General features: G+C 39.3%; 1 long non-coding RNA gene across 1 annotated transcript in view; it reads left to right on the top strand.

Annotated features, from left to right (window-relative positions):
* The window catches only part of LOC143981884 (uncharacterized), a 505337-nt gene that overhangs the window by 70447 nt on the left and 409809 nt on the right, over positions 1-25081 (top strand). The window contains exon 2 of the long non-coding RNA XR_013274374.1: positions 9395-9436. This is a non-coding gene — a long non-coding RNA (uncharacterized LOC143981884). The remainder of the gene's footprint in view (positions 1-9394; positions 9437-25081) is intronic.

The following is a 25081-nucleotide window of genomic DNA, read 5'->3' as shown; positions in this document are numbered from 1 at the left end:
TCGTACAGGGGTTCAACATGTAAAAAATCTTCACAAACATTAAAGTTTATCAAGGATGTGTACTATATACCCATAAACAATCTATCTTTACCAAAGATAGGGTAGGGGTGATGAAGTGGGGAGTGATAGTAATGGAATCCTGGCTACTCAATTACTAGTTATATCAAAACATAGCAAACGGTAGCCCAGAAAACTAGGTGACACCAATGGAGCTAGAGCAGCACACCTTTGGAGGGAGTCATTTACATGTGCCCAATAGGGATGGGCCAAACTACCCCCTATAGTTTTCACACTAGAACTTTCGAACATCGCGAAAGTTCAGAACCGAATAACGAACCATATTGAAGTCTATGGAACCTGAACTGTAAAAATCAAAAGTGCCCATTTTGAAAGCTTATATGCAAGTAATTGGGCATACAATGGTTATAGGGGTCTGGGTACTGCCCTGGGGGACATGTATCAATGAAAAAAAGTATGTAAAAAACACTAGATTCACACCAAAGTGACACTAAAGTAAAAATTAATGGTCACTCACTACACCCACACTGACTAAACTATCACTAGATTCACACTAATGTAAAGATGAATGGTGGTCACTACACTCACACATTTTATTCATGTTATTTCCCTGTTAAAGCCTCCCTTGAGTCAACATGAAAATGTCCTGAGACTGCAGCTGGGATGAGATGTCAGCAGTTCCAACTGACATAGGGCTCTCACTTAACTGAATCCCTACAATATTCCCCTTTGCCTGTCTCCTGGCAGCTACATTAAAAGTTATGTAGTAAGGTAAGGATGGGGCGTAGAAGCTGGGCCAGCACAGAAAGGGCTTGGAAACCCCCCAAAAGGGGTTGATGTGCAATCAGGGAGGGGCTATGTTGACTTCTCCTATAATAGTAAAATTTTCCAGCAAGTTCAACAAAAGGGACATCGTGGGCATCAGACCTTTGAAACAGAGCTGTTTTTTTTTTTACAACATACTTTAGTTCATCTTTAAATGACTTGATTTTTCTAGGCTTTTGCCATCAATTATTTAAGTTGGTGACAGGGACTCTTTAAAGAAGTGAGTGCCTAACTGATAAATTATTTTAAGATTATTAGCAAAGATAAAACTCATGTCATAGAATTCAATAAAGTTTGCTCTCTTTCATTAAATCTCAGCTGTATATCAGGTTAATTTATTTACTAAACTGTGATTTACCATATATTATCTGGTGGGCATACAAAATGAAGCAACACACATAACCAAGCAAACACTTAGTGTAACAACCATCCGATAAACATGTTAAACCTACTACATAAAGCAGAGAGTGCTTAAAGTTGGAAAGGCAGCTTCATTAGCATTGTTTTAATATGCTAGCGGGCACGTGATGCATACAAATTGGCCACATGTAGTGTCTACAAGGACAATAAAAGCTATTATTTCATTGTTGGGTGGTTAGTATATGTCACACATTCAATGCAGATCTTTACAATTACATTAAATTGAAGGTCATATGTTGATGAAGGTGTTAAATATAAGCAGGATGCCCTGCATTTATTGTACTTGAAATATGGAGATGAATGGCAATTAGGCCAAGTCTAGACAGGATGAATAATTCTAGAAGAGCCCCAAGAGGAACACACGGGATTTGTGTTCTGTGGTGAAGATAAAATGTTTTGCTCCTGAACCAGATACATTTATGTAGATAATAAAATCAGTAATTGAAATCGAATCACCTTGTGCAACGCACAACAGGACAAAACCCAAAGAGCACCTCTGAGCAAGGTTAATGCAGTAACTACTAATCAGCACTCTCAAATTTAATTTTTCTTACCTAAAGCTCACTTTGTTGTCTGGTGCTGTTCCTGGCCAATGACAGGCAGGAGCTGCCCTGGGAGCAAATGGTAGAAGCTGCCAGTCCTCGCTTTTGTATGCTGCTTCCGTTGTCTTCTCCAAACTTGGCCGGTGTATGAAAGAGGTGCTTATATACCTCTGAGTGTCTGCTTCTCTGGTGCTAAACCTGGTCTGCTATATATTTGGCCACCCATGCTTAACAGCAAGAACATACAGGGAAAATCCAGGCATGTGCTGCCCACCCAGTCCGCTGCCAGTTGAAAATGGGAAGTATAGCCAAAATTGCTTTGGGCATACTTGTCCTTTTAAGACTTTTTGAAAAAAAAAAAAATTAAGAAATATGTGTTTATGAGGCCCTGATCTTATGGTATAAGGCTTCCAAAGAAGGACAGGGCTATCATGGTTAGCAACAGCTTGTATGGTGGCTTCTCATTATTGCTAGATCTGTTGTGGCTTTTTACCTGGGCAATGATGAAAGTGTTTATCAGAATGATCTTAAAGTGATATTAAACCCAAAAGCAAACATTTAGTATATTGCAGCTTACCGATTCTTAGATGTAATGGCTGCATTCGTTTTCTTATTTTAGTCTTTCTCTCCTTTACGTTCACCTGGTGATCCAGCCAAGCTGTCCTGCAGATGTATCGATTACAGGGCTGAGACAAACCATTTACCACTGACAGGGGTGCTTACAATGAACAGCTTTAATACGTTTAAGTAAAACCTTTATCCCAAAAGGAAAAACTGTTTTCTGCAACTGCTTAGAAATTGTTAGCTGGAGTTTGGCTTGAATGTGTTAGTGTATATAAAATCTCCTAGTACATATAACACTCCCCTTCCCTAGATTAACAATACTGCTGTCCAAAGGTGTCTCTGTACTGCTTCATTCAGAGTGGTGTCTCTTTAATACAGGAGGTGTGTTACTGGTTAGATCACCAGGTGAAAACAAAGGGGAATATACTAATAAAGAAAATGAATGCAGCCATCACATCTAATTGATTGGTAAGCTGCAATATGTTACACTTTTGGGTTTAATTCGAATTTAAACTGGTTTTACAATTTTACTGAATCTCTTTGGTTGATGACTTCCAACATTTGGATGGTGTCACTAGCTTTTTAACCACTCAGCTGCCTAGCTAATCATTTTTTGATTGGTTGCATTACTTGTGAATATGTCTGTAGGCAACCAGAACTTACAGCTCCCAACACGGGCATGACTGCATTTATTTATTTTTTATTCTTTTTTATTGTGATTTTAAGAATTTGAAATATAAAAAACAGAGCCTATTGTGCATACTCATGCTCGGAGGGCATAAAAAATAATAAACAGTGGAAAACCAAAGCAAAACGTCAGTAAAATTATAGCACCAACCAAAAAGTACTCTCAGACAGTGAAATTATTCACAGTATTCGTAGATCTAAACTAAGGGTTTGGAATAAAAAAGGGTGGAGGGATATATGCATGGCACTTCCCTGTAGGTCATCACCTAGCTGAATTAAGGTATGCACAGGTAGCGAACAGGTAAAACACCTACACACTGACACCACAGGAGGTACTTTATCATAGAGGACAATCAAGAGTAGCAGAGTCACTATTTGTAGACAGGGAGTCTATCCATATATCCCATACTTTATGAAACTTTTTGGCACAACCACGAGCTAGATAGGTAGCTTTGTAAAGTGACAATGCTGAGTTGACCAAGTGTTTCCAAAAATTCAGCGAGGGAGATGACTGCATTTTTAGGGACCCCATTACAGTGGTGGTCTAAATGCCACCTTTACAGGCAACTAAAACATTGATGGTAGGCTGCTGGCTCTGCCAAACTATCCAGGCACCAACATATGGGAGGCCAAACAGCCACAGCTCAAGCTCAGGAACCCTTAACAAACTCTGGAGGAACCCTAGTAAAGACAGGGGGCTTTAGTTACTGCACACTGCAGTTAGCATTTTTCTTTATGTATTGTAAGCCGGGGGAACTCAATTTAGACGAAAAATTATAAGCACAATGTGGTCTGATTCATTAAAACAAGATTAAAAGGGGGTATGAAATGTTATTCCCTGCCATTAGTTGTCAATTATGTTTTTCTTTTCTTTTACAGGAAAAAAATTCTAAATGGCCATGTTGGGTAAAAAACCCACATTTTCTCCATGTTTAATTAATTAGCCCTAAATGTTTTGAGCAGCATGGTATTCTTAATAAAAATCAAGCATTTTTGAGAAATCCCGGTAGACTGCATAATGATGAATGTTTAAATTTAGATGATGATAGATCTCCTTAAATAACAGATTGCCGTTCTATTTTTGGATTAGTTTTCCATTTAAAGTTTAATTAGACCAAGATTTCTTTCGGACGTCTACAACATGACATTTCTAATACCAGTGATATCTAATAAAATAATTGGATGCTTTGGGTTGTTGCTGTAGTCCTCTCTTGATTTAAAATATAGGGGTCTTTGTATAACTTTGCAAACTTTGGTTTCCTCCCATTTACTTGCGTACTGTTGCTTGTTCATTTACCCGTATTATAAAATGAATTTAACAGCATTTCATTCTGGTCAGTATGCAATTTTCAGAGTCATACAGTCCTGGAACTTTTGCCATACCTTGTGCCTGAATTTTGCCATTTTTGGTAAATACATTGGACTCAATACAAAATGTAAAATTAATGTGTGTGGTTTTTAAGGGTATAATGAACTTGTAATGCCGTGTACACATGGTCGGATTTTCCGGCAGAAAAAAAAGTCAGACGGAATCTTTTCACCGAATATTTTGATCGTGCTTGGGCCTCATCTGTGGGACAAAGTTCAATGTCTTCACTTTTTGCTCACTAATAGGGCTTCTCTACACTTGCAGCAGTCCATCGTGGAAAAGTACAGGAGCAGCTAACAGGCAATCAGTAGGCAATTCTGCCACCTCCCGAATGCTTGTTTTTCTATTCTTTTTTTTTATGACAGCCGAACTAGGATTTTGAATAGGAATACAATGCTGCAACCACAAGCCCAGTGTTTGGCTCATGTTTGCGGTGTGGCCCATTTCTTTTGGGTCACGTTTGGTAGATGTCCTGCCTGTCGAATGCAATAGCTGATATAATTTTTGTTGTAGTGCACCACAAAACAATGCAACCTCTCCTGCTTGTATGTCAGGTCATTATAAAACGATGTGATAGATGCAGCGATGGATTATAGGAGAGCTTTAAAACTGCTCTATTTCAAATCCAACTGTAAACTAGGCCTCAGGAAATGGTCTTTACTTTCTGCTTAGTTGAAAAAATAATCTCTACTTTCCTCTCGTTCTGAAAAGTTTCTATTTTCTGCTTAGAAAATAATGCTTGATTTTCTGTTCACTATTAGGAAAAGTTCTGTACATTCTGCTCGCTGTTAGGAAAAGTTAAAGTCACGGCTTAAAGCTTACACAGGACTCAGGAACTCTCTCTTTCCACCCCATGTGACAGCCCTGATTACCTGAGTGGTCAACAGCTAAGGCTGTCATGTGGGAGGATGTGGAGTAAATTAAAGTGGAACTAAAGACTTTTTTTTTTACATTTGGATAGAGTGGAGAGGGATTAGAATACCTGTCAAGTATTTTATTGCTGTCTGTGCCCCCATTAGGGAGATTTACCCTCTCTATTTGTTTACTGTTATCATCAAAAGTGAAAGTAAAATAAAATCCCAAATTTTAATATGACATCAGAACAGTAACAGATGGGAAATCTTCCAATGGAGACCCTGGAGATGACCAGGGACTTCTTCACTTTAATAGAATTTTCTCTCACTTCCTATTTTGGCTGTGGGGCAGGAAGTGGAGGGAAATCTCCCCTATGGGTCAATCCAAAATGAAAAAAAAAAAAAATGCCTCCATTAACACTTTAAGTGCTCCCCACAACCAGAGGTACTAGGTATTTTTCTTTGTTTCTGGACTTTTTTTTTCTTTGTTAATGGAAGCGTGGAAGAGATGAGAAAAGACGTATATAGACTGAGCGAATTTAAACCTGTGGGTGCAGGAAAGAAAACTGCCCAATTCTACCATCAACACAGAGAGTGTTGACAGGGGGATCCCTTCTGTGGAGCCATTGTGTTCTCCGAAGCGGGGGGGTCGAGGGAGCAGTCTCTGCCAGGAGAGCACAGTGATTATTGCAAGCAATTATAACAGCCACTAGCAAGGATCATATGTAAAATCCGGTAGGTTGGTTGTACCCAAGTTGATTAATTGATCAACTTGAGTACATTCAGCCTGACCTTAAATGATTCGAATCTTGGCTGGTTCCTGCTGGAACCACTTTTAAAGTAAAAAAGTTTTTTTAGATGAATAAAGCACAGGCTCACTTGAAAATGTCCAAGCAAAACTGACATTTCAGTTTTTTGTAGATGTTGGTAGCTAAAAGTTCTGATCTGTCGGCAAAGTTAGGAGCAGGCACTTTATGAGGTTAGTTGTACAGAAACTATGTTTATTTGCCCATCACATGTATGTGAGTACAGGTTTGCTTAAAAACAAAAACTTATAATAAGGAATGATAGCTTACTTCCTGTCTAGTAAGAAAACAACCAGCTGTCATTCTGATGCCTCCTTTGACCTCCAGGAGCAAAGGGCTGTCGAAGAGCGGTACCCAGAAGTCAAAACATTTTATAGCCGATTTTGAAAAATATTAGCTGAGGAAAGACTAGAATTAAAAATACCATGATGTTGATAGCCTCTGATACATGGATAACACAACTGGTAGTGTTTTGTCCCTAGGTAGGTCTGAAGAGGTTGGACCTCTTTACCTTTATTGAACCTGCAAAACCATAGTAGAAAGAGACAAAATGACAGTTCTCTCTTTTGATTGGCTCCTCTAAGCTCTGCTGTTTGTGAATTGTGCAGTAAGTCAGTGATCAGAAGAAAAATGAAAACATTGGCAAAGATACCCTTGTGATTAAGTTTTGAGGTCCCATCGGAGAGTTAAAAATAATATAATTAATGGAAAGTAGACATTCTAAAATAGAAAAACATTATAGACCATGTTTCAAGGCTTTCCAGAGGATTCGCAGTGAACAGTTTCTGACTGTGTTCTTTACAAAGAAATGGATAAAAATAATTTACTCCAGCAAGAGTAAAATATCCCCCTTGCAGTGGGCCTACCCTACACTGCAAGAGTTAAATGTTAATTTGGGTCTAAGAGATGGGAAATGGCAATCTCCGTTTGTCAAACAGACACTGCTCCCCATACTCTGGCGGTGGACTGTAAGTCAACTATGGACCCTGCATTTGGCCTTGATGACATCAGGGGCATCTGCCTGCCAGAGCATACGGAAACATAAGGCTGGGGGTTCCAGCCTTGCAGTGGGAAGGAGCTTGTGGGAGTGACAGATATAACAAATATATTTTCTTTTCTCCATCCTCTAAATGGAATTGAGCATTAACCATTGCAGTGTGGAGACTGCATGGGAAGATGTTTACTTTCCCTGAAGTTCAGCCTTAATACTCAGGTCTTACATAAATAGATGGCAAATCACAATATTATTTTAAATAAAAATTTGTCCCAATAGCCATCCCACTGAACTTGCTGCCAAGAGGAGATTATTCAAATATATATGTACAGTATGTACAGTATATGTAAAAATATTAGTATGATTAGTTTTTTTTAGAGCCTATTTAAACCTATGCATTATGGTTTTACAGCTTGTTATTGCAACACGGGGCAGTGTGCGTGCCATGGTGCTTTGAGTTGCAAAAAGTCACCCCAGCATACCTGTTCTGTACTGTTGTGGTGCATTTTGTTAGAAAAAATGGTGCCATGTGCATTTTTGCCTGTGCCAAATGATCGGTCTGCCTCAACAGAACACACATTACCGTGCAACATAACACCTTTGTGAAAACACTGCAGTGCAGTGCAAAGATGTGAATGGGGCCTATATGTTTGTATCTGACCTGAATTTCATCTGGGATGCACAGAGACTTTCTTTGTGTGACAGTTACAGATATAAAAAATACTGGAAGCATATTGCTAACAGATTTAAAATGTATTTTTTTCTAGTTTTAAGTATCTAAGTCTAAGTAGCTGACCAACATTAAGTATCTGACTAACATTAATCAGATGATTCCTAAGGTACACTATATTGTCAAAAGTATTGTGATGCCTTTACATGCACATGAACTTTAATGGCATCCCAGTCTTAGTCCGTAGAGTTCAATATTGAGTTGGCCCACCCTTTTCAGCTATAACAGCTTTAAATCTTCTAGGAAGGCTCTCCACAAAGTTTAGGGGTGTGTTCATTGTTTGACCATTCTTCCAGAAGTACATTTGTTAGGTCAGGCACTGATATGGACAAGAAGGCTTGGCTCGCAGTCACCATTGGGATGAATTTGAGCGGAGCCTGCGAGACAGTCCTTTTCCAACATCAGTGCCTGGCCTCACAAATGCACTTCCTGAAGAATGGTCAAACATTCCCATAGACACACTCCTAAACCTTGTGGACAGCCTTCCCCGAAGAGTTGAAGCTATTCTAGCTGAAAAGGGTGGGCCAACTCAATATTGAACCCTATGGACTAAGACTAGGATGCCATTAAATTTCATGTGCATTCAAAGGCAGGCGGCCCAATACTTTTGACAATATATTGTAACTTCAGCAACATTTGCAAGTTGTGTTTAATAAGTGCACAAAGGAAATGACTACTCAGCCAAGAACTGTCTTTACAGAGGGAACAAGATCAGGGCTTGAATGATAAAGTACAAAGCATTGACCCTGTGACACTATATTAACACAGTTATCTTATTCTACATTCCTTTCCATTCTCTACTGGAAACATAATAAACTCTGCATTTTAAGATTTCTCTTACCCCAGTTCCATTCTGCTGTTTTAATTCTTGTAGGGTCTAAAGCTGAACATGCAGTAATCGAAATTCAGCTGGTTCAGCAGGGACCAGCCATATTTCGATTGGTGTGTGTCCATAACCGCTCAACAGAATTTGAAGACCATTTCATTGACTTCTGTTGAAGGAACACATTTCTTGATCAGCAGCTGCAGCCAGTTGGTAGCTGCAGCCAATTGGTGGATCCCACTGTCCGAGAACAATGTCCTGCTGGGGGATTCCTCCATCCACCTCATTTGTGTGGATGAAGACTGTACAGCCGCCCTGTTGGATTTTCACCGCCACTACCTATAGCTGGCAGCGCTGATGTATTCTGATGGTGGGGAATTCTCCCTGCTGTCAGAATATAATAGCTCAGCACAGAGGATTTCCCCATCCCCATCAAATGTGTGGATGGAGGAATCTAGTTTTTTGGTTTTTTTTTCCTTCAAGAATGATATGGGCTGCCCTAGACCTGACCTGACCTGGCTATGTTATCTGGCAGTGGTGTCTGCATCACAAGGCTGGCTGAGAAGAGTTACAAAAACTGAGAAGAGTTACAATATATATATATATATATATATATATATATGTGCAATATTTAGCTGGTTACCTGCAGATCAGATAATTTTTTAAGTTAATAATTTAATTCAACAATAGTATGTTATTGCTCTAAAAATGAAGCTACTGTACATCCTGAAAATTAAATTACCGTATATATGTTTGTTTTAGGATGGAGTGATTTACAAGCAACGGAAGGAAACATTCGAGTTGGTAAGTAGCCACTGGCTATTACATAAGTTATGTAAGTTTTTAGTGAAGCTTTTTGCAGTAATTTGAAGTATGGTAGTCGCTGTATCTGCTGTGGAAAAATGGAACGTTAAATGCCAGATATGAAAATGTGATTTTCTTTGGGGGTTTAAAACATTTTATGATGTTTTCATTGTAATATAAATTGTATTTTTCTGCACAGCTGTTACTTCAAATGTTATAACATTTGTCAAGCAAAATGAATCTGGAAGTAGAATTTTTGCATAAATGTGTTTATAACTCTGGTACATTGGAAATGATTAATAGAGAGTGAAGCAACATAATACAGAGCTGTTGCTGATAGTAACTAGTCATATTTGCTTGATTTTCTTTATTAGTGCAGCTGTCCCTGCATTGGTTGCTATAAATTTCTCTTGCATTGGTTTTTAAAAATAAGCTCCAGTATTATCTTATGAGAAGGAACTATTGTGTCTAAAGGACTGAATATAGCTTGCTTATTTTGCAAGATAAAAAAAAAAAAAAACACACACACAGAAAGGTTTCCCACATTACACTGGAATTCCTTTCTTTCTCTTTTTTAGTTTTAGATTAAGGATGGGGAGCGATTTCTTTGCTGAGGAAAGGAGATAAAACCTTTTTTTCTTTTTAATACATTTTTAATACATTTTTATTGTTGCTGAAAAGTGTGGCACCGTAACATCAGCAATTCTATTTGTTATCATTAACCCTATTTAAGGCTACCCGCCAAACCTAAAAATGTCATCATGTCATCATGTTATGCAGCAACTATCAACAAGTTATACAATTATAATGTGATGCAATGTTTGCTATCAAAGCCATCTTCTCTAACAATTTATGGGGGAGTCCAAATTTTTTTGGGGGGGGGGGCTAGGAGGCTCCAGTGAGGGGGATGGCCTAGCCAGGCTTCCAGGTTTGTTAAATAATAAAGGGACCTATATATTTGAATATATACACATATGTAAATGTATGTATGTATGTATGCATTTGTTTAATACTTCAAACTCTCTGACCCAAAAGGTCAAACATATATACCTTCTCAAAAGGGGTGCCAATGTCAATTAACTCATGAAAGGCAAAAATAAAGGAGATTCGGGAGACTGCACCCATGGGGTCCAGACCTCCGTGAACTTAAAATTGTTTCTGTTGACTGGAGCTACCAGCTCTTCAATGCGCATTATATAGTTCACTTCTGCAACCCATTCTCGTATTGTTGAAATTACTGCTGATTTCCAATATCTGGGTATCAAAGCTCTATCTGCCAGCAATAAAAATCTAAATATTTCTAATGGATGTGATTGAACCCAGGATCAGGGCTAGGAGGGCAACTTCTGGGGTCTCTGGCCAGGTCTTCCTCGTGATCAACTGACTTACGCGGAATATGGCAGACCAATATGGTTTTATTGCCGGGCAAGACCACCACATGTATTGATGTGTACCACTAGGCCCCCCACATCTCCAACATTGGTCTGTTAAGGCCAGTTGATTTATTTAATAGTTGAAGGCTAAGGATGATTTAAATGTAAGAATAATACTTTATCCCATTCCTCAGGAGCCAGTTCATGGCTCCCAGTCTCGGATATAGACAGGGCAATATGGGAATGCCTGAGAAAAGAGAATTCCATACATTTTAGAGAGAACATGTGTACATTTTTGATCAGAAAGACACAGCTCCTCAATCTTAGTCAGATCCCTACAAAGCTGCCCCTTGCCCAATCCATCATAAAGATGATGTAGTTGGAGATATTGAAGCCAATCTCCTTGTCCAATGCAAGAAATAGAGCTAAGCTCACTCAGGGGTTTCAGGCCCTTCGGGGTGTTGCATAGGAGGTGTGTGTGTCATGGTTGCCAACAAAGAAAACCCTTAAAAAACCTGAATTACCCAGAATCGGGGAAAGAGGCCCTGGGCGTGAAGATATATTATATGTAGCGATAGCCTTGTTCCAGACGTATAAAAACAAAGAAGCAGAAGTGTTAGCTGTGAAAGAGGAGGGCGATCAGTTGAAAGCAGCCATGGAAGAGAAGTCAGTGGTACTGGCGATAAGTCTGACTTAAGAGTGACCCACTGCTTAAAAAGACTATGATGGAACCAGTCTAATATTCTGCTAAGTGTAGTATAATTCCAAATCTCTCTTCCTCACTATGTCTAGTGGATGATCTAAACCAGATAAACTTAAGTAATATAGAGCCTGTGATAGAATCTTGGGTACCTGTAGGAAGTGATTAATCTAAGAAATATGATTTAGCAGCATTCATTTTAAAGTTACTTAGGATGCCAAATAATTCCAGTTCCTTTAATAGCGAAGGGAGATAAAACCTTTTTTAGGTACATTAGTGATAGAAGGAAAAAATTCAATGGGATCCCTAAAATGGAAACACATATCTTGTTGGAGACCTGGACATAGCAAACCATTTAAATAATTTGTTCTGTTCAGTCTTCTAAAAAATTAATTATACTTGCAATAACAAGTTGGGGATTCATATTGGTTCTAGTAATGACAGTTCATTTTTAGGATTTCTGGAGACAGAGGTGGCAGAGGACCTGACTCGGTTAAAGCTTAAAGCGGAGTCCCGCCTTTTTTTTTTTTAAGTCAGCAGCTACAAATACTGCAGCTGCTGACTTTTAAAATATGGACACTTTTTAAATATGGACACTTGCCTGTCCAGGGTGTCCCTCGGCTCTCGGGTGCTGCCACCATCATCTTCGGTAAGGGAATCAGAAAGTGAAGCCTTGTGGCTTCACTTCCTGGTTTCCTACTGCACATGCAGGACTCGCGCTGTGTATTCCCACTGGTCCCTGCTGTCTGCTGGGACCCGTGTATCTCCCAGAAGACAGCAGGGGGGAGGGAAATTGGTGTAGATACCCGTGACTGTATTAGACAGGTATCTGCTCCCCCATGAAAGGTGCCAAATGTGACACTGGAGGGGGGAGGGTTCCGAAAAACGGAAGTTCCATTTTTGTGTGAAACTTAGCATACTAGGTCATTATGCATAGCATACTAGGTCATTATGAATTACTTACCTGAGATTGAAGCCCCCACATTGGCCCTCGTTCGCCTCCTCCAACGCCGCCATCTATCCAGGAGCTACTTGCGGGTATCGCAGCGCTGTGACATCACTCTTGCAAATGCGCGCTGGTGTCACCACTAACGGCATGATCACCGTTAGAAACGGCACGCTCAGTGCGCCTGCGCCCGATGTCTACGGCACATGCGCCATAGACATTGGTGCCGCTATTTCTGCAAATATCTTTTTTTAGGCTTGGGAGATATTTCTTGCACCTACAGGTAAGCCTTAATCTAGGCTTACCTGTAGGTTAAAGTGGTTGTAATGGGTTTACAACCACTTTAAGGGGAAAAAAATAAAACAAAAACAAAAGAAAAGTAAATTAATAAATGGGCAGACTTGATGGACGACGTCTTTTTTCTGCTGTCACTTTTCTATGTTTCTATGAATAGAAGGAAATCTTTTGAGGACATTTGTTCAGATCACAGCTGTCTAAGCCCTTGTACACACGGTCGGACATTTCGACAACAAAATCCATCGGATTTTGTCTGAAACTGGTGTTGCATACACACGGTCGGACAAAGTTGTCGGAAAATCCGATCGTCCGGAACGTGATGACATTCATTTGTTGTGACGGGACTACATTCAGGCTAGTAGCCAATAGCTTTGGTCTCGTAATTTGACCGAAGCATACGTGGCACTTTGTCTGATCGGAATTCTCTACAAACGACCGGACAAAGTCCGATCGGATCATGCTGTCAGAAAATTTTATATCCAGCTCTCAAACTTTGTTGGACATTCCGACGGAAAAAGTCCAATGTAGCCCACACACGGTCGGATTATCTGACAACATGGTCCGATCGGACCTCTTCCGGCGAAATTTCCGACCGTGTGTACAAGGACTTAGAGAGATTATGACTCACTTTGAATAGATTTCCTCTTGTTTCCCCTTGTATCTACAGAACAGGAAGTGAATAGAAATCTCCTCAATGAGACACAGATGGCAGAAAAAAAACCTCACAGGGGTTGAACCTTCCCTACGCTATCCAAAATGTGAAATAAAAATAAAATTAATATATACATTAACTGATGATGTTGGGCACATCTGATTAAGTCTGTATATGAGAATGTGGGTCAAGGAAGTTCTAGACTTCTATGCTGTATTTATGTAATTCAGACAGTAGTTTTTTACTATACTGTGTATATACCTTTTTATCTTCTGAAGTAATTCTGTAGAGCTAGTCTTGTGATCCAGACACCTCTGCCCCACAGCACAGTCAGGTCAGTGTAGTTAAAGGAAATCTGCAGACTTGAGAGCTGTCATTGCTGACCTCTCTTTTGGCAAATATTAGTTGCTTTGTTGTTATGCAGGCCATCTGCCTTCAGTACTTTGAGCCATAAACCCATAAGAGCCAATTCACATTGGCACATGTTAAATTTTGTATATAGTTTTAACTTATTACACTGTTTACATTTTTCTTTTTATAACTTTATTGAAATTTGCTAAAATTACATTTCATTCAACTTTATGCACCACAGCACTTTGTGATGTTGTATAGTGTATTGCAGCACAAATGTGCAAAAATGTATCCTGTCCTACCTTACTTCAACACACACCAATGCAGCGTGTTGGTTTGAACTGAAACAACATAGCATAAGGCAGATTTCCTTGTCTATACATTGGGCAAGGCCGCCCAACTCAACCCGACGCTTATGGTCTGAATGGGCCCTAACTCTTTCCTAGTGTGAGTACTAGTGTTCTGGACATTGTGTGAAGCTAATAGAAACAAATCATTCTGGTATTTATATGTACTGTATTTAGAAATCTAGATTTTTTTCATTATGTTCACCTGGAATTCAGCTTTAATATTTGCATGTGACTTTGACATTTTGCATTTTCAACCTTTGGCTTTAGGCTTGCTTAAAGACATAGATGTGCTAAAGGCAAATATCTGTCAGATTTGATTAGGATATTTGGGGTTTCTGAATGGAAAGCAGGGATGTGTTTTCAACAGTTTAGGTCCTATTGTGAATGAAGTCACCCAGGTAAAAGCTGCAAAGTTGTGTTTTTTGCCTAACACTTAGCCTTTGCAAGGACCAACAGATATGAATACAAGCCAATAATAAAACCAAATTTGAGAGTTGCACATTAATGAGGACCTGTACTGTGGAAGCTGAGGGCAAGGTACTAGTCAACAGTATTGCCTGTATGCTCCCTATAACTGATCTCTCACTCCATTACTGACTTACCGTGCCTTGTTCTGTATGGGGTCTCTTTGTGGAGGCGGCCATCTTGGTAAAGGCACAGGGTTGCTTCCTCATGCTTCTCTCCCTGATAACTGGTGATGTGATTATAGATGGAGTAAAGGGGAAGGAAGCACAAATCTACAGAATGAGTCATGGTCACAAGTTGTCCTTCTGCATCCAAGTTTTTGAGAACTCTAAATTTCCAGCTAAAATGATAATAATGCTTCCGTCACAGTAGGTTCAACGCTCTGTCCCACATACCAAAATGTGCCGTGTGCAAAGCAAACCAAATGTGAAGATAGGGGGTCTAATTGCAGTTGTTTGATGCCTAGGCACCATATGTAAGTAGTGGCTGGGCTGACAGTTTTCAGGTACATCACATAAATACATCCCCCGAAACATTAGAACCAGATTTCCCTTTCTTTACGCATTGTTATTCACTTCCACTTGTAAAGGGTTACCTACCAGAGAGGTAACCAGGGTCTAGTAGGTGAAATCCAAAGAAAGTTTGTCTCTATCCTTAGCCAAAAAAATATCCAGCAGGGTCATCACCATAAAATATTTGGGAAAGGGGGTGCCAAAATAGATTTTTTTTTACATCAACGTATCTATCTGGTTACCACAATGTAGCCGCAGCAAACCATTATTTTTATATAAATGGTTAGTATGTCTTCATGCACCTTGCTAAAGGTCACGGAAGTCAGTAATGGCCTTCATTAAAAGGATTCTGGGAACCCTGCATAATTATTTTTAATGTGATAATTACATTTGCTTTCATATTTTGAGTTTTTGGTCAGTTGAGGGCCTGCTAATACGATATCATATTTATAGAATTTATACAAAATCACATCTAATCATAAGGATTATGTCATCCAAGCACCATTCACATGAATTAAATACTAATAGTAACAATGTATACTAATTATCCCTACGAACTGCATTCAAAGCTAATAACATTGATACATAAAAACACTTTAATTCGCTTATGGATTAAATAAAAATGCATTTTGTATGTACAGCTGTACAAACTACCTTAAAGCAAAGCTAAAGCCATCCTCCTCCATTCATAGAATGCTTTTCATTGATGAAAGCTATATTACAGCTTCTATAAAAGGTTGGGCATAGTTGGCACTCACAATGAGTTCCTGTCCCAGGTCAATTGCTTGTATTAACCACAGCCCTGGAAGGTTAAGCTGTGGGATATGGGCAGGGGACTTCAGATTTCAGCTACCGGACCAGCCAGCAGCACAAGGCACAATTCAATTTACATGTAAGCAACATCCCTTGTGCTGATTTTTTTAAAGTTTTTATTAAACTTTGGCTTTAACTGTATTTCTTGTACTGATAAATGACACGTACATGTATAACTTGTACCTTAGTTTGTAGTTATAATAATATTAAGCTGCAAGAACTGTAATTAAACCTTGGCAGTAACAAATCCTATTCCTAATATTCCTAAGTATGTCATGTATCAGAAGTACAGTAAATGTAATGCAAACACAGGTTGAGTAAACTTATGTTATTGTGCAAATGGCTGGAATTATCCATTTTAGAAACCACTTAGGTGCTCAGAACATATTTATCATAAGTGCTATGAGATAAGCAATCCTGGGAATTACTTTACAAGGGGACGTGGGCAGGCACAGGGAATGGATGCATCTGGATAATCTTTCTTTGTTAGGCTTTCTGAAGCAGATATAAGACAGTCGTGCACAATTATATGACATCAGCAACAATGTAGTGTACACAAGATGTTGGAATGTAAAGGGGAGTTTAGGGACTACTTCACCTGGATGGAAATATGATGAAAAACGGTGTATAATCTTGTATTTGCCATAGCTTGCTTTTAAGTTAGTGTGCAGACATAGTTATAAACATACTGTAGGTCATCATTAAATGAAGAAGTCTAGGGTAATGGAAAAGCATGTTATTGTATGAAAAAGCTGTTGAACTTTCTCAATGCAGACAATATACCCCCCCCCCCCCCCAATTTCTGAGCAACGGATATGTAGTTTAGTGATTGGCACCCTAAAACAATCTGTGTCTATGACTGTCCTATCTGCTACACCACAATGTCTTACCGTATAGTTTACTTACAGTAGGACAAATAGGAACAGTTCCTTTTTCATCATGGATATGAGCTTTTCTTCCTGTTTTTTTTAAATACTTTGATTTTCATGAGAGAATGGGGTTAAACACAAAATGGCCTCAACATTTGGCCAATGAGACAATGTAAGAAAAACGATGAACAGTTTGTTAGTATAGTTTGAGAAAAAACTAGCAATGCTGGGTCTAGGGATGAAGAATAATAAACAAAATAAACTCGAATGGATGGCAGTTGGTATAAAAGGTAAAAAGTGAAAAAATTCTAATTCCCGAAAGTAAACTGTCCATTTTCCTTTATTAATGCAAACTCATGGACTTAGATTGCTAAGGAAATATTGTTTCTTAGGAGACCAGTTCTGTAGGAGGGGTATAAACTTTATCTCTAATATGAGTCTCGACCTTAGCATGGACCATAGCTAGCGTTATTCTATTTTTAACTTCAGCCAAGTTCAGTTGGGGAGATTTGCATAAGCAGACTAAGCTCTGTTTAGTGGCTGTTATTACTTGTAGTAACAAAGCGAACGAGTTCTTAGTAAGATAAACAGGTTTTGGGTTCATAAGAACTACTAATGGGTCAGGGGCAACAGATTGTGCACACAGGGTGAAGAGGATCCAAAATATTTCCACTCAAGATTAGCTGAGGCAGGACCACCACATATGATGATGGGTGCCTGAGTTTCCACAGCCACGGAAATAGGCAGGTGAATAATGGGGAACATATTTGGAAATTTCAAAGTTGCAAGTCACATGGATTGTTTCACATGCGAGTACACCTGTAGACTCACGGGATTGCATACATTGTGGCCCTTCAACATGTCCATCTATTATTATTTAGTTAGGGTACCCATATAGCACCATCAATTTTTATGCAGTGCTTCACACACACATCGGTCCCCACCCCCAAGGTGCCCACAATCCAAGGTACCCAACCAACACCTATACACTAGGGCCAATTTATTTTGGACAGAAGCCAATTAACCTACTAGCATGTCTTTGGACTGTGGGAGGAAACTGGAGTATCCAGAGGAAATCCACGCAGGCAGAGGGAGAATATGCAAACTCTAGGCAGGTAGTGTCGTGTTGGGATTTGAACCAGCGACCCCTTTTACTGCTAGGTGAGAGTGCTGCCCACCTACAACACGGTGCCACCCTCAATTCTGAGCACATCCATATGTACATTGTTTCTTTATACTTTAATAATAACATTTTCTAAAATGTGCAAAGAGATTCCAAAAGATGGCAGAGCTAGTCTATCACCACTTAGAAGCAAGATAGGCCTTTTTTTTGGACTGATCCTCTTAATAAAACTACAGCATGTTGGGGTATCTTTATAGAACAGTGAATCTGAGATTTACCAAAAATTCACTGATTGTTTTTTTTTAAGTGATTGATTCACCTCGAGTAAATTAAATCAAAACATATTTATTAATTTCTGTATTACAACTTGTATACTATATTAGTCATTATCCTGTATTATCTTGTGTTTAAAAGAAAGATTTTATATTTTTATTTTAAGGAAAGGAAAATCAAGATAAGCTTGTACTTAGAAATGAGCTACACAAGCTAGATTATCATTAATAATTGTGGCACACCATTGTCCAGCATGAGATTAGTTTGAATGGGGCTATGGTAGAATATACAAGCAGACGTGCTTCCTTGTCCCTGAATTTCCATGGGAAGATAACATTAATTGCAGTGGGTTCTGTTCTTCACTCTATGTATGACCTCTCATTGTGTTGGCTGCTCCTCAGTTCACCCAATGTCAAGAAGCTGTGGGAAAGTCATTTAGCCACTCGCATCAGCTGTTGGAGGCATTGTCCTCCCATCTTATCATTCTCTCTGGTTGAAGGTGTCTGTGATGGCCAACTGCTAGGCAGGTGAGACTCATTACCATCGTGTTCCCTTTGTGTTCCAGCAGATTTTGCAATCTGTTCCCCGGTGATCAGGTGTTGGGATGCTGTTGAAGACGGAAGGGGGTTAATTTGGGAGGGGTTACAAGGCTTAATTCCCACGAATACAGAAAGGGGGATGAGAAAGATAGAGCTAGGGGGATTCTCTGCATGACTTCCCCACTGATGTGATCATGTGCTTTCAGCCTGAGATTTTATTAACAATTCATATGGAAATCGAGGGCACCGGAGGAGCAGATTCTCACATAAACTTGATCTATTCATGAATGCAGTTCTCTGTTTGCCCTGACCCTGCATGGCTTAAGATACGCTTGCAAGCCAGTGTGCTTGACACACACAAAAAAAAGTAAAATGAAAAGCAAGCACATTCCTGCAGTGCACACAAAGGCAATGGAGCAGAGTTTCAGGCCTCTCCCTGGAGTCTTAGTCTTATCTGTTTCCTACCAAGACCTCTTTTAAAAAGTTTTCTTCTAGGGACCTGCAACTTTTACAGGGGCTTATCCACAAATTCTATATATTAATCTCCCAATATACTGCATTGTATGCATTTTTTTAATGGCTAAATGATTCCATTAGTTCAATGGTGAGATTTATTTAAATGTACATATAAATACATTGATTGCTAGTGCTTTATTACATGAGGCCCCTGGCTGACTGTGCTAAGCCGAGACAATTGGGGAACATGCTGCAAGAGTACCCAGGAGTAGTCTAGATTTTTATAGCATAGCCCTCCCACCATCACCTTTGCTACAGAGGTTGTAGGAACCTGTAATGACCATGAATGGTCTTGCTTGTTCACCGTTAGTACACATCCCTGTGATAAGCATAGCAAATTAATGCTTCTGCAAATTGTTTCACATCCTGTGATCAGTAAGAAATTTGCTGTGTAGTAGAGCCTTTAAAGTGATCCTTTCAGTGTCTTTTCAAGTCTGCATGTATTTGCCTGTCATGTCACAGTATGAGCGCCACACCAAGAGGTGCAGACTGGGAGAATTATATCATCAGTCCGAGAACCCAAAACAGGAAAGTCTACCCTACAGGAACCACAATGGATTTTAGCCCAGAATGTAGATGCTGACCCTGGATGATGTCTGAACAAAGTTGGTTCTGGGAACAAAGAAAGATGAAAGCATTGCCAGGGGGAATACTCTGAGAGGTAATAAATACTTGCAAGTGTTACACTAGCTCATTACTTGTATTCAAGTAAAATGTAAAAATGTATGTCACATCACATACACTCTAAACAGACCATATCAGTTGAGAAGTCACCTGCACCTACCTACTAAGATATTGTACAAAAGCAAGGGGTTTCTTCTCCCATTTGAGTGTGCCTATAGATGTCTAATTTTGATTGACAATTTCACAATCATGTCGCGTACACACGATCGGAATTCTCATCGGAAAAAGCTCTGATGGTTTTCCCGGCGGAATTTCCGACGGAATTCGGCTCAAGCTGTTTTGCCTAAACACGGTCACATCAAATTCCGATCGTTTATAACGCGGTGACGTACAACGCATACGACGGGACTAGAAAAAGGATGTTCAATAGCCAGTACCCAATAGCTTCTGTCTCGTAGCTGAATCTGAGCATGTGTGATTTTTGGCGTGTCGGAATTGCATACACACGATCGGAATTACCGCTAGAAAGTTTTTCCGTCGGGAAAATTGAGAACATGCTATCAATTTTTGGCTGGCGGAAATTCAGACAGCTAAATTCCGATGGAGCATACACACAGTGGCATTTTCCGATGAAAAGCTCTCATCGGTCTTTTTGTGGCCGGAATTAAGCCCCATACACCATATCAGATTTTCTGCTGATTTTTTTCCTTCAGATTTACCAAAACCATGTAGCGAAAGGGCCTGCCTGATTGCATACAAATTGAAACTCCTAAGGTTTGACCTCATATTATATGGTTTTGGTAAATCTGAAGGAAAAAATCAGCAGAAAATCTGATAGTGTGTTTGGGGCTTTAGACTTTACTATTTACATGACCCCTGCCATGAACCGCAAAAGAGTATTTATTGTAAAAACAACCATTCTTTAACGATAAATCTTTGTCATTTATGGACTAAGCATAGCTACAAGAGAATTTGACTTCTTCACTTCAGCTTATGAGGTCTTTACTCTTTCAATTTTCCTTTCAGTGATTTAGAGCTTAAAGTATAATTTCTCTATTGACTCTATAGTTGCCCTACAAAGCTTTACTCAGTATGGGGTTGTCCTATGTTTTAGCTGGGTATGTAAATACTGGTTTACTGGTGAATACATACACAGGAAGAAGACACAATAGACCTGCCACTACAATCAATCCATTGCCATCTTGTTGGCTAAATCGACTCTCTCTGACAACTTGCCTCAAGACACTAAATCCAACACAATCTTTAGTACATCTATAGAAGCAATTCTTTTCAACTGACAAAATAAAGCTTTATGTCTGTCTTCGAAGACCATATTCATTTTTTTAATTGAAAAAAGCATAGGTGGTTGTTGATGGTTGAGTGCTAAAAGATCACTCTTTCATGATTGCACACGCAATGTGAATTGCAGAATGGTAGTTTTCTTTTATGCTGAAGAATATATGCAAAATCATCTAAAAAGTTGCAGTCCAACTTTAAGTGGATCTAGCATAAGATATATTTTTAATCTCCTTGAATGCTAATTTGCAGGCCCCTTTCACACAGATCATAGGGCTCCCTCTGACAATACCTTCATGTGCTTTTCTGTCAGCAGCATCATCTTTGTTCAGGCACCATCCAGGGTCTCTATCTACTTCCTAGTCTGAGATTGCAGCTTAGAGATGAAACAGTTATGTAAATCCTTGTGCTTGTAAAGTTCTTGAAAGTGTTCAGAAACATCTGACAGCTCAGTCCCTGTAGCAGACTCTCAACTTATGTCTTGCTACAAAGTTACAAAGTTGCTGTCTTATCCCTGGAGGGAGGGGGAGACTGAGGAAATGCTCATCCCTACCTGCAGCAGACCCATGACATAATCTTAGCCTAGTAAACATCACTGGTCTGGAGTGTAAAGCCTGGTATACACAATGAATTCTTTTTTGTTCAACTTTTTTGTTCAACACAGCAGTCTGAGCCACTGTTCTAACTATGCAAAGTTAGTACAGCGATCTCCCCCACTGAGCTGTTGCGTTCTGACAGGGGGGATGCCCTTCCCACCAGAACACTGCACCCCCCCCCCCCCCCACCATCGGCTGAGAGTGCTGATCGGGAGTCGGTCAGCTGATTGTTTTCTAGCTTGCTCATCCAACAGAAACTGGCCAAACAGTCAACTTCTGTTGGACAAAGTGGCATACACACAGCCGAATTTCGGCCGTTTTCTTTTGAATCGACCAATGTCTCCTGACATTTGGCCCATGTGTATGGTGCTTAAGGCATGCTTTTTACTAAAAAATAAAGGTAAAATTAAAAATAGGTACAATTAAAAAAATAAAAAGGTTGCTGTACATGGTCCGTATTAACATTGGCTTGTCCCTAGGTTAAGTATTGCACCCTAATTGCAATTAGATTGTCGATCTGTAAAAAAATAAAAAATTAAATAAAGTTGATTGATGAATAAATGTTGCCCCGTATTCTAGTTCTGGAAGTGACCATCTCCACCTGAACAATATCCATTGAGTAATGTATGCATTCATTATATAACCTCTCCTATCTGTATCTTCCTTTCCAAACTTTGGACACACGTATTTCTAACCTGCTTTGGGACACAGTGGTCCACCCAAATCGGCAGTCATTCCATTTAAAACAAGTATGGCTTGTCAATCTTCAAATCCTCCTTCCTATTAAATCCAGTGAAATATATTGGCACTAGTGTGATAGTTCAGTTGCTAATGGGTAATAGTGTGTTAGGTTCAAGGGTTTATGTGGAAGTTTTTCAGGTGTGAAAAATGAATTCTTTAATGTATAATAAAATAATTTCTTTCAGTTGTAATATATTCATTTTCAGGTGAAAAAAAATGCAAAACGATTGTGCCCAAAATTGCTACACCAGTATTCACAATCTACCACCGGTGGAATGCCCTTAGTGGTTCACACTGTGAAATAAGTGGAAAACCCCTTTAATAACATTTTACAAGTTCTTTTTTATTGGACAAGCGGTTATACTGCTTCCATGAGAACATAACCATCCATAAACTAATCTGGTAAGGAGAATGATGGTTTAGCCTCAGGCGCCAGCCAACGTCACAGACAATTATCTCAGAAAATACCCACTTTAATATGACTTTATGAGATTTTTGAAAAATGTCCTGCAAAAATCATTACATCAATAGATTGCTGACAGATGTTAGAAATTTGCAATAGGAAAAAATGTGCCTGCAGTAGATTATTATGATTTTATTTTCATGCGTGTATTGACATCTGTCCGCATCCGTATGTGTACTGGACTCACTGTGAAGGGTTTTTCATTACATTGACATCACACAGACACAAAAGGCCTGGTAAGCCATTGAAAGCTTGCTAAGATTACAGCCATTCAAATGCCGGCGCTCTATTAGCGTCTCAAAGGTTATACTACTTCTGCTTAATTGTTACACTTAAGTTAATTGAGACTAATTGGTGACAAATTATTTTATTGCCATTGTTGAGATAATGGCATTATCTCCACATTATCAGCTCTTCGTCCTAATGAGCCAGAGCCTCGGACCTCCCTTTCTCCTGTCAAATTTCAATGGCTTCAAATGACTTTCTCCAACTGAATTAATCCTGACTCATTAGCCTTTATGGGGGTGTTTACTTTTAGCATTGTTTAACGTTGTGTTTGTAGATTTTATGTTACTTTACCAACTATAAAAGACCGCTTAACCTAAAAGTGGCTGTTTTAGTGACCTAAAAATATGAAAATTATACACAACTAAATTTTAAATCGACTTTAAAAGAAAACCACTCTAAAACACTATTTGCAGCAAAAGCCACCATATAAAAAAACCCACATGGCAACTTTAGAAGCAATATTTCTTTCTGTGGGGAAAAAAACATACTGTTGCAGGATCTCCATGGCTTGTATAGTTACACTACACATATGTGGAAGAATTATAGCTTTACTCCAGGTTAATATTAAAATGCATAATTCAAACCAGTTACACTGCACATGTTTCTTAAAAAACATATTAAATGCATTTTTAAAGTTGAGCTACAACGAAATGTGAATAACTTACCCTTTCTGACTTAAAAATAAACTGTAGCCTGTTTTAAAAATAGAATTTCTAACTCACACTATGAGCATATTTAAAAGTAGCAAACATGACACTCACTATTCACTGCAGGTAAATCAGTCACTGAAATTTAAAACATATGCACCAGGAAGAGTCTTTGGCAGTGGACTTCAGCAGACTGGTAAATGCCACATTCACTTTTTTTATAAATATGCCTCCTATGCTCACTACCTACTACCTCTACCAGTAACCATGTACCATTCCAATGGCGTGACCCTGGCCTTGCACTACATTACAGTACAGAAGTAATTACATTGACCAGAGGGGTGGGAGTAAGATTGGTCCGAGACCGTCATAAAGAGTGGCTTCAGCAGATTGGTCGTCAAAACCAGAAGTTGCGTGGAGGAAGATCAAAGGGCTGCATATTAAGGTATTTGTCTGTGTTAGAAACTATATTTTTAAGGCCATTATGGGGATGCTTTGCATACTTGGTGGACCTGCCTGCAACTGGTGGGCTTTTGGTCCGAGTGTTTGGTTTTCTGTATTCCCTGTTACATCTGAAAGGTGGCTAAATTCGCTTTGCTACATTGCCCTATCCTGGGCTTATTCACTCAACAGCAGAAATTAGCAACCTACTTGTTTATCGCTGCTAAAAGTAGAATCGCCCAGGCATGGAAGAAACATATAGTCCCTTTCCGGGTAGTGAGAGACCACTTGATTGGCCATGATGAGCAATGTACAAATGTTCAATATTCTTAAAAACACACATGCAAAGCTCCTTAAAATCTGGGGACCATCGTTGATGTATGCCTTCCCTGATCTTCCTTCAGCAAGTGTGAGTCGGCTCTAACTGGTATCTCGAGGGATCCTGGGTCCCTTATTCTTTCACTCTCTTCTTCACCTTGCTTTTACCCTCTTCATTTTCTTTCCTTCCTGTTCTCTTTTTACTCTTTTTTGGGGTTTCTGAGCCCTCCTTAGTTGTCTATAGATGCCCAGGACTATTTAAAAAAAGAGTTATTAGGATACAGGTCCTGGCTAGGTTTGCATTGTATGGGGTCAACCCCAAACTATAAGTATGTTGTATTCAGTATTTCTGGGCTTGTTCAGATAGGAGGCCTTCCCTCCTTTGTTTATGCTGTGTATTTTGTGTTCTTTATGCCGCCAGTCATAGCCCCTGCATGGGCAGACTAGGTGCT

This window comes from Lithobates pipiens, unplaced genomic scaffold (genome assembly GCF_037356315.1).
Source record: "Lithobates pipiens isolate NorthernLeopardFrog02 unplaced genomic scaffold, aLitPip1_a1.2 Scaffold_16, whole genome shotgun sequence".
Classification (NCBI taxonomy): Eukaryota; Metazoa; Chordata; class Amphibia; order Anura; family Ranidae; genus Lithobates; species Lithobates pipiens.
The sequence above is the reverse complement of the archived record's forward strand: the minus strand, read 5'-3'. Positions and strand labels throughout refer to the sequence as shown.